The sequence below is a fragment of the Bison bison genome, unplaced genomic scaffold (genome assembly GCF_000754665.1).
Source record: "Bison bison bison isolate TAMUID 2011002044 unplaced genomic scaffold, Bison_UMD1.0 scf7180017864535, whole genome shotgun sequence".
NCBI lineage: Eukaryota > Metazoa > Chordata > Mammalia > Artiodactyla > Bovidae > Bison > Bison bison.
In genome coordinates, this window is record NW_011495084.1 from 13,912,296 (window position 1) to 13,912,830 (window position 535).

The 535-nt window shown below is 40.2% G+C and overlaps 1 pseudogene; it reads left to right on the forward strand.

Moving 5' to 3' along the window:
- LOC104982650 overlaps window positions 1-535 on the forward strand; it is a 231,697-nt pseudogene that overhangs the window by 142,898 nt on the left and 88,264 nt on the right.

The following is a 535-nucleotide window of genomic DNA, read 5'->3' on the forward strand; positions in this document are numbered from 1 at the left end:
AAATAGACCTCCAAAATGATTTTCACTGTGACCAAAGGAAAGCCACAGTCACTTTGGTACATGTGACATCATCACCTCATCTAGGAAAAGTAGAACCTGCTCTGGTATGTCTCTAGATAATAGTAAGCTGTTCTAGTGGTTAGAATGAGTGGTCTCTTAGGGCTCAACTTCATGAGATTCTTAATATTTGGGGAGCTCATAAATCTATGAATATCTCATCCCTCCTCCCCTGGCTGCTGGCATGCAGAGCACACTGGAGGGTGGTGATGATGGAGTTAGAGTTTCTGTTTGTTATGCTTGAACTGGTTAGCACTTTACGTACATTACATAAAGTGTAATGTACATCATTAAATTCTTACCACCATTCTTTTATGTTTTTGGTATATCCCAGTTTTTACTAAGATTGAGAGTGGGTGTAGATTCTTACCCTCCCTGTTAATAATATTCAGGAAGTTTAGCCCTAAACCCTGTCTCAGCACAATACTGGGCTAGTGGAATTTCCCCTCCAGATATAGGCTGTCATTCTGTACAAACT